Source organism: Lactuca virosa, chromosome 5, assembly GCF_052849685.1.
Source record: "Lactuca virosa cultivar CGN04683 chromosome 5, Lactuca_virosa_CGN04683_v6, whole genome shotgun sequence".
Taxonomy (NCBI): domain Eukaryota; kingdom Viridiplantae; phylum Streptophyta; class Magnoliopsida; order Asterales; family Asteraceae; genus Lactuca; species Lactuca virosa.
In genome coordinates, this window is record NC_136430.1 from 276,576,520 (window position 1) to 276,586,364 (window position 9,845).

Consider the following 9,845-nt stretch of genomic DNA (forward strand, 5'->3'; position numbering starts at 1 on the left):
GTACACTCATCCCTATTTATATAGGGTGACCCCTTCACTCATTCCTTTCATTTGGCTACACTCTACTTTCTCTCTCTACTTTCTCTCTCTAAAAACTTCATCCAAGAACGCTCTCATGGCCTCAAAAACGTGAGTTTTCCATCACCTAGCTTATCATACATGAAGGACCCATTGATCTAAGCCCTTAACCATCAAAGTTCATCATGTTCTTCATCACATGAAGGTGTACGGCCGCACACCTTCATAAGGTGGATGTACACACCTCAAAGAACCTCCATAGTGAGAGTTTGATTCCCTATCTTCTAGTTGGACTTGGTTTGAACCTTAAAACGCTGAAAAATCGACTCTTGGGGCACATATGAAGGGTGTACGGCCGCACACCCCTGTGTACGGCCGCACACACCCTCTGTACGGCCGCACACTCCTGTGTGCAACCGCACACGCCACCTGGCCGCACACCCATGGCCGCACACACCTTAAAGGTGGCCATACACTCCCCTAACGCAATCCTTTAAGGTCCTAACACTGAGTGCAAGTAGTCCCAAGTCCCTAGAGTGGTTCTCCATCACATCTAGTGGTGAAATACCATCATTTGACTCCTTTATGTGTCATTACGTGTTAATTAGTATCAAATCGTGTTCAAAGCTTCACTTGAACGTCCCACATTCCGTATCGATCCTTCATTCAAATCGCCCGAGGTGAGTTCATACCCCTACATTTTTCGTGTTTTTAACGTTTTCAGGGGGGAATACAAGCAAAAGCATAAGGAAACTTGTGCTCAAAATATGTTATTTTGCTTAAGATAATTATATTTTCAATATGTTTTTAACAAGGAAAATAGTTTTACCAAACGATTAAGAAATCAACTCGTAGGAACAGTTTTCAAAACTAGAATAATGAACTTGTGAATCTTGTAGTAAAACGTATTATTTTATAAAGGATTCATGCAAATCATAAACAAAATTTTCAGTATTATTACTTGTAAATTTGTTAGGCTAAGTTTGAGGCACGTCCTTGGTAACACTCCCACAGAATCAAGAGTGTAGGACTAGCACTTGTGACCAGAGTCTCTTGTAGGGAGAGCGTGACTGTTGTGTATAGATCTATACGGGACTAACAATCCCGCACCTCACTGCTAGCTACAGTCGGACCGGCAGGTCTACGGGTGACAAAGTCATTAAGGATACTGGCCGTTGCGGGCTATATCCAGTCAGTTATGGTTATGAAACTCAAAAACTAGGTAGCAGAGATTTACTTTTGTAATAATGAATCAGGTGAACTAACCTCAAAGTAATAACCGATTTAATTACTGTAGGGTATTAATAATAATATCTTTAGGACTTAGTTCATCACGGTTTTTCTTTTATTTAGTTTTTAAGGCTAATATACCTCTCTGGGTGTAACCAGGGTTTTTAAAAAGAAATCTGCTTTTATCAACACGAGTATGGTAGATACTTGCAAAAATCGGTTTAAAACGGATAATCAACCATAAACCTTTAGGGAAAATATAGGATTTTCCCGGGATAAACCGAATATTCAAAACGAACTGTTTTACAACCAATGGATATTCAGATTCATTCCACGACTCCTTGGATTGTACATATCTTGTACGAATCTGGAAGTCATGGAAGGAATGGGCTTTCAAAAACGCTATTCATAAGAAAATGTAGGATTTTCTTGAGGAACACTTTTCAAAAGGATCAAAGAATATTTTTTCCACCAAAAACTAAACGCTTATGAACTCACCAGCTTTATGCTGATATTCTTCAAAACTGCTTGTATTCTCAGGGAATTAGTAGACAGGTACTTCCAGGAGTTCGGAGAAGTCGGAGCATTAGAGTCGCGTCTTTACTATTTTACTTTTGATAAGAACAAAACTATGTATTAAACAATGTAAACCTTTTTCATATATGTACTCAATGTCTGGTTGTGTTTACTATGCTTGCTATGATACAATTGTTGTGATACTACGCATAACGTCAGCCACCCCCGAACGTTTCTGCCGTTCTAGTTTGGGGGTGTGACACCCGCTATAGCAGTGTTCCAAGATTTCCCGACTTTCTTTCCCGAATACACATCTTCTTATCATTCCGTCTGCGCAGCTTCGGAAAAGGTATGACTCATCCCAAAAGTAGTACTTGATTTCTGAAAAGAACTTCTTCTTTTCTTGGCGGGTTAAATCTTTTGGAATATATTCAGTAGCTAAGTAATTAACTATATCCGCAAACCATGGAACCTCTCCTGCTATTACTAAAAGATACTCATTGGAAAAATCATCTCCAATCTTGTTTTCTTCCAACTCCTCCAAATGCGGGTTCTCTAATCTCGACAAATGGTCGGCAGCTACATTTTCCATTCCCTTTTTATTGCGTATTTCAATGTCAAACTCTTGTAAAAGTAAAACCCAACGTATAAATCTCGGTTTTGCATATTGTTTAGCAAATAGATATTTTAAAGTGGAATGGTCGGTGAAAACAATAGTCTTGGACAAGACTAAATATGGCCGGAACTTGTCAATAGCATATACCACCGCTAGCAACTCCTTCTCGGTAGTAGTGTAGTTCTCTTGAGTTGGGTTCAAAGTTTTGCTTGCATAGTAGATCGGTTGAAAATATTTATCAACCCTTTGCCCTAAAACAGCTCCCACCGCATAATCACTAGCATCACACATTAGCTCGAAAGGAAGATTCCAATTTGGGGCTATCATGATAGGAGTAGTAGTTAATCTTTCCTTTAATAAATGAAATGCTTCATGACATTATTTAGAGAAATCGAATGGAGCATCCTTCAAGAGTAGTTGAGTCAAAGGCCTTGTGATATTCGAGAAGTCTTTAATGAAGCGACGATAAAATCCCGCATGGCCAAGAAAACTCCTCACCCCTTTTACATTTGTTGGAGGGGGTAATTTGGCTATTGTGTCAACTTTTGCTCTATCCACTTCTATCCCTTTCCTTGAAACTTTGTGGCCCAACACAATTCCTTCTTTTACCATGAAGTGGCACTTTTCCCAATTAAGGACAAGGTTGGTCTTCTCACATCTAGCTAGCATCAAATCTAAATTAGATAAGCAATCTTCAAAGGATGACCCAAAAACCGAGAATTCATCCATAAAGACCTCCATGAATTTCTCAATCATGTCATGAAATATGGCCATCATGCACGTTTGGAATATAGCTGGTGCATTGCATAATCCAAAAGGCATGCGCCTATATGCGAATGTTCCACTTGGGCACGTAAAAGTGGTCTTCCCTTGATCTTGTGGGTCGATTGGAATTTGAAAATACCCCGAAAAGCCATCTAAAAAACAATAATATGGATGACCGGAAAGCCTTTCTAGCATTTGATCGATAAATGGCAATGGAAAGTGATCCTTACATGTAGCATCATGTAGTTTTCTGCAATCGATGCAAACGCGCCACCCGGTTACTGTTCTTGTTGGAATTAACTCGTTGTCTTCATTAGTAACCACCGTCATTCCTCCCTTCTTTGGTACTACTTGCACCGGACTCACCCATGGGCTATCGGAGATCGAATAAATGATACCCGCATCTAATAATTTAACCACCTCCTTTTTGACAACTTCTTGCATGTTTGGGTTAAGTCTTCTTTGGCGTTGAACTACAGGTTTGGCTCCTTCTTCTAAGTTAATTTTATGAGAACAGTAAGCTGGACTAATTCCCTTGATATCGGTGATCTTCCATGCTATGGCACCTTGCCTCTTCCTTAGCACTTCCACAAGGCTTTCTTTTTCATGTTTGGCTAGATCAGCAGCTATAATTACGGGTTTTTGTTCCCCATCTTCAAGAAATGCATACTCTAAGTGATTAGGTAGAGCCTTAAGTTCAGATTTTGTGTTCTGAATGCTGAACACGTCGAGTCTAGTTAGGGGACTCGTCAAGCCCTGGGTGAAATTCGAGATTGATCGGGTTTCTTCGAATGGACTCGTCGAGTCGGTCGAGGCTACTCGGCGAGTCGGATGTTCTGTACTTCTTATCAGATCATTATATTCAGCTTCCTCGAGCAGTCTCTTTATTTCCAGCAGGTCTCTTTCAACATCAAATTCTTCTTCAAGGGTGACGGTGGACTTGTTTGGCTCAACTTCATTCCATTCCTCCATTAACTCTTCCAACATATCAACCGAGAATGTCGTGTAATCACTATTCCTTGCATGCTTCATGGCTTGATCAACCCCAAAAGTAACTGATTCGTCTCCCACCCGAAGAGTAAGTTTAGAATCTCGCATGTCAACTATAGCACTCGCGGTGTTTAGGAAAGGTCTTCCAAGTATGAGCGGGACTTGAGGGTCTGCTACCATGTCTAATACTATGAAGTCCGTGGGGAACTCAAATTTATCAACTTTAACCAATAGATCTTCACATATTCCCCTTGGGAATGTGTCCGTTTTATTTGCGAAGTGAATTGCCATTCGGATTGGCCTTGGCTCCGGAAGATCTAATTTGTTGAAGAATGAGTATGGCATGAGATTTACACTTGCCCCTGAATCAGCCAATGCATAAATGGTAGCTAAGTTTCCGAATTGACAAGGCAAGGTTAAGCTTCCCGGATCACCCTTCTTTATAGGTAGCTTGTTTAACATGGCAGCTGAACAGTTCTCATTTAGGACCACCTTCTTCACCTCTTCCATCTTCTTTCTATTAGTTAGAAGCTCCTTGAGGAATTTGGCATATTTAGGCATTTGTGCTACCACTTCTATGAATGACATATTAATTTGAAGAGCCTTTATGTGTTCCAGAAACTTCTGGTAGTCAACATCATTCTTTTCTTTTCTAGCTCGAGCTGGAAATGGCAGTGGAGGCTGATATGGCTTGACAGGAGGCTTGTTTTTCTGTTCAGGTGGGGGACTCGTCGAGTCCGTAACTTCGACTCGGCGAGTCGGGTCGGGAATTTGTGATTCTTTATGTTCTGCTTCTTCCTCTTGAACCAGCTTAGGATCTTCTTGCTGAATAGGGGCCAGAGGAGTTATAATCTTCCTACTCCTAGTTGTCATGGTATTTATATGTGCACCTTTTGGGTTACTTTCGGTATTACTAGGAAGTCCACCCGGTCGTCTCTCGTTCACTTGTTGTGCAAGTTGGCCCAACTGTTTTTCTATGTTGAGAATAGATGCTTGCTGATTCCTAAGCAGAGCTTGTTGATCTTTCATCATGATTTGGTGCTCTCTCAACATATTTTGTTGATCTTTGATTGCAGCATCGGTATCATTATGTCTTTTCTCGGACGCGGCCACGAATCTTGTAAGCATGTCTTCCAAATATGATTTCTTTTCATACACTGGTTCCTCATTTTGATTAAAGCCTCTATCTTTTTGCTTATATTTTTCCTCCCTTGTCTTTTTATACTCTTCATATGGTAGCCATTCTTTCTTGGGTTTTCGCCAATTGTCATCATACCTATCACCACTTGAATAGCACACTTGCACTTTCCGGTTCCCGTTTTCATCAAGGTCACAATCTTTAGTAAGGTGGGACCCACTACAATTTTCACATCCCACTCTAATGGAATGGATGGATTGGTCCATCTTAGTCATTCTTCGGTCCATGCATTCCAATTTTGCCATCATTGCCGCCATGTCATCGGTAATAGAATTCACCACCCCTCGAGTTAAGTCATTCCTTGGTTTGTGATATTCTCTAGAGTGCTTAGAGAATTCTTCAATTAGAGCCTTTATCACATGGGGTGCTTTCTTTGTAAGTGGTCCTTGCGAATCAAGGAGTTGCCTGGTTGTCACATTTACTCCATCATATAAAATGGAGACTTCTTGTTGGCTGTTTAGGTCGTGATGTGGGCAATTTCTTAGTAAACCCTTGTATCTTTCCCATGCTTCATAAAGTGACTCTCCAGCTTGTTGTTCAAAATTGGCAATGGCTTTCTTCAATTTGGTTATCTTTGATGGAGGGAAAAACTGGTCTATAAATTCTTCTTTCATTTTAGTCCAAGTAGTGATGGATCCCGGAGGGAGTGATTTTAGCCAATCTTTTGCGACTCCCTTGAATGTGACTGGTAGCATACGTAGCAAAACATTGTCGCGAGCCACATTAGGGACATTGAAGTAGTCGGCTATGTCATTGACCTCGTCAAGATGCTTGTATGTGTCTTCATGATCCTTCCCGTAGAATGGGATTTCCTTAAGTTGAGCAAGTATGTGGCCCTTGAGTTCAAAGGTGGCAGTTGCGGGAATCGCGGGTTGCACGAGTCCCGACCCGTGTCGTCACGCATCCTTTTCTTCCATTCACCCATGGGAACTTCATCGATGTTAGCCATGTTGTTAGCTACTTCGCCCTCTATGTCGCTTCCTTCTCCAAATTCGCTTTCTTCCTTTTCGGATTCGTTCACGATATCTTCCTTCTTCGGGTCTTCGTCCGCCTCTGAAAAGATGCTGGATTCTCCCACTTTCTTGCCCTTTTTCTTACTAAAAATAGATTTGAGATTCTTCAAGGGCGAATTCTTCGATGTTGCGGTTTCTCCTACGGTTTTGCCTTTGTTTTTCCTCAAAGTTGCTTCCGGGTCTTCAAGTGGTGGAATCAAAGGTGTACCTCCTCCTCTGGTCATAAACGACTGCAATCAAAGTAGAAAACACGCGTAAAAAGAACAAAAATAAACTAAAAACGAACTTCTATTTCAGCGATGGACTCGTCGAGTAGGTGCGACTGCACTCGGCGAGTATAGAGCTAAAACAGAAATAATTTAAACAAAAGTTCTAAAAATAGAAAAACTTAAAACTTAACCTAATAACTAAATTACTAAACAGTAACTTTGTGCAAGGTGGATCTCACACAAATGATCGATAATACTAGAAATTAGATTTAATTTTTGAATCGTTCCCCGACAACGGCGCCAAAAACTTGATGTGTGTTAAACGAACTAGTTTTATCCTACTATTTAAAATATGAATTAGGCACACAAAGGCAGTGAACCTGTCTTTTAGTGGTATGGTTGGGTAAGTAGGGTATCGAACTCGAGGAACATATATTAAACTAATAACTAGAATTAACTAAATACGTAATGAAAGTAAAAGGTTTTCTCTAGTTTTACAAGACTAGAAACTTTAACACATTAACTAACACGCAAATTAAGTAACTAATCAACTAAAAACAAGTAAAAACTAACCAATTCAGTAATAAAGAGGATTCTGTTTAGGTTCGATTCGTTTACTCCTATGGTTGATTTAAGACAAATGCAATGGATTAATTGTTATTGGTTACCGACTAAGGTGATTAGATTCACATTCGCTATTACTAATCCTTAGGAAAAAAATTAACTTAAGCAGTGATCAAGTGTTTAAACTAATGAATTTCCTAGTTTAATTATTTAGATTAAATAAGACTTGCAATTAGTTAATCAAATTAATAATTCAACTAACCTCTTGTTGATGGTTTATCACACAAGCTCACACATTAATTTACCCATTCTCTAGTTAACCCTAGTTTCACATTCACTATTCCTAGGCATATAACAATGTTTTCACATAAATCATATGAGGTAAGCAATTAAGAGATGTTCATGCAGCTTAATTACTTGTCAATTAACTGAAAATAGTTATGGTTAATGCATAAGATTCCTTAACAAGCTTAATTTAACATGATTCACCAATACACAATCAATCCAAATATGAATCAATCCATAGGAGCAAACTTATCTACCCTAAACAGAAACTAAAGGAATTAGTTCATAATTGCAGCAGATAACAACCCAAAAACGAATTCTAATAATCCAAACATAGTTCTATTCAAGAATAAAGTGGAAAAGTAAACTTATGTTGCCTTAAATCCTCTTAGAACTGAGGATTAGGGTTCTCTCACGATTTCCAGAGCTCCAGATGCCTTCTTGGTCGTCAAGTAATTCTCCTACAAAATTCTAGAGAGGAAATTAGCTACAGTCTCCTGTTTGGAACTTTTCCATGTTACTGTTCCTCCATTTAGGATAAACACCCAGCCCGACTGAGAGCGGAACTTATCTCTATCGGTCTGAAAACTGGCGTCACTATACCCTGTTACTCTCAAGTCATCACTCCCACCGAGGGTAAGGACCCAGTCCTTAATCCTCCGCAGGTACTTAAGAATGTTCTTTACTGCAGTGCAGTGAGCTCTACTAGGGTTCCCCTTATATCTACTGACCATGCTCAAAGCAAAGGCCACATCAGGGCGAGTACATGTCATAACATACATGATCGAGCCAACTGCGGAAGCATATGGTATTCGACTCATTTTTTATATTTCGGAATCGGTACTCGGGCTCTGAGTCTTACTCAATTTGGTATTGCTCTGGATAGGCAATTCTCCTTTCTTGGAATTCTCCATGCTGAAACGTTTCAACACCTTGTCCAAGTAGGTACTATGACTTAGTCCTATTAGTCTTTTACTCCTATTTCTCAATATCCTTATCCCTAGAATGTAAGCAGATTCCCCGAGGTCCTTCATAGCAAAACACTTCCCAAGCCAGGATTTAACCTTCTACAAGGTTAGGACATCGTTTCCTATGAGTAGTATGTCATCCACATACAATACCAGAAAGCCAACTATACTCCCACTAGCCTTGACATACACACAGGACTCATCCTCGCTTCTCGAAAATCCAAACTCTTTGACTTTCTCATCGAAACAAAGATTCCATCTGTAAGATGCTTGTTTCAATCCATAAATGGAGTTCTCAAGCTTGCACACTCTATTAGGGTACTTTGCATTGACGAAACCCTCTGGCTGACTCATGTAAACATCTTCAGCCAACTTTCCATTAAGGAAAGAGGTTTTGACATCCATCTGTCATATTTCATAATCATGAAACGCAACTATGGCTAGCATAACCCTTATAGATTTGATCTTCGCTACCGGTGAGAAGGTCTCGTCATAGTCAACGCTAGGAGTTTGAGTAAAGCTCTTCACAACCAATCGCGCCTTATATGTGTGTACTTTCCCATCCATGTCGGTATTCTTCTTGAAGATCCACTTGCAACCGACCTTCTTACGACCTGGTACATTTTCAACCAAGTTCCAAACTTTATTGTCATACATGGACTGAATCTTGCTGTCCATCACCTCTTTCCACTTAGTAGACTCAGGGCCCGCCATGGCTTCCTTGTAGTTAGATGGCTCATCCAAATTTACCAGTGTACTATCACTGATAAACGTATCACCTTCCATAGTAATATGGGAACCATAAAACTCCGGTGCCATCCTAACTCGAGAGGAACGTCGAAGAGGTAATGAATCGTCAACAGGTTCAACATGAGTTTCCTCCTCGGGTTGAGCGCTAGTGTTTGAGGTTCCTTCATCACTTAACTCTTGAAGCTCTTCAAGGTCAATTTGTCTCCCACTGTCCTCTTGGCATATGAGTTCTCTTTCGTGGAAAACCCCTCTCCTCGCAATGAAGATAACATTGTCACTCGGACTATAGAAGAGATATCCAAAGGATTTCTGTGGGTAGCCGATGAAAATACAACACTCACTACCAGGTTCAAGCTTGTCGTGAGTCTCTCGTCTTACGAAAGCCTCACAACCCCAAACCTTGATATGTGCCAATGAGGGAACCTTCCCTGTCCACATTTTGTGAGGTGTTTTGGCAAGCTTCTTAGTTGGGACTAGATTAAGGATATGGGCGGCAGTCTCTAAGGCATACCCCCAGAATGAGATAGGTAACGAAGCTCGACTCATCATGGAACGAACCATGTCCAACAAGGTTCGATTGCGCCTTTCAGCCACACCATTAAGTTGCGGTGTCCTAGGTGGCGTCAATTGTGAAGCAATTCCACATTCCTTAAGATAGTCGTGGAACTCAATACTAAGATACTCACCACCTCGATCGGATCGGAGCATCTTTATCTTCCTGCC

General features: G+C 40.4%; 1 non-coding gene across 1 annotated transcript; it reads left to right on the forward strand.

Moving 5' to 3' along the window:
* The first annotated feature begins 5,792 nt into the window (after nt 1-5,792).
* Nucleotides 5,793-5,899, forward strand: LOC145118351 (small nucleolar RNA R71). The gene has a single exon (XR_013713306.1). It is a non-coding gene; the product is annotated as a small nucleolar RNA R71 (small nucleolar RNA).
* The last annotated feature ends 3,946 nt before the right edge of the window (nt 5,900-9,845 follow it).